A 422-nucleotide genomic window follows, 5' to 3' on the forward strand; every position below is an offset into this window, starting at 1 on the left:
TCCATGTATTGAGTTGACACCAGACAAGCTAGAAATCCATGCCAACAGATATTTTGCACTTTTATCTTCTTGAGAGAGGACTCATGTAATTAATAAATTTCAGCCAGAGTTCTCTCCTAATCAAGCACAACTTTAGTATTTTTCCCAATCCAATGACACAGTCTGCCTTCATGCTTCCCGGGTCTGAATAGGCACAAGAGTTAAATTGGGTCACCAAATATTTACCTCTCTGCATGATTTAATTACATTTAAATATGAATTAAATAAATATTCTATATAAAGCCAAATTTGATATAGCAATGCTATATGCTATCTACGTGCACCTGGAAAGTTAGGTGTACAAAAAGAATTCTTGAATTGACCACACAATACTCATATATATATATATATATATATATATATATATATATATATATATATAT

The sequence above is a fragment of the Mus pahari genome, chromosome 1 (genome assembly GCF_900095145.1).
Source record: "Mus pahari chromosome 1, PAHARI_EIJ_v1.1, whole genome shotgun sequence".
Taxonomy (NCBI): domain Eukaryota; kingdom Metazoa; phylum Chordata; class Mammalia; order Rodentia; family Muridae; genus Mus; species Mus pahari.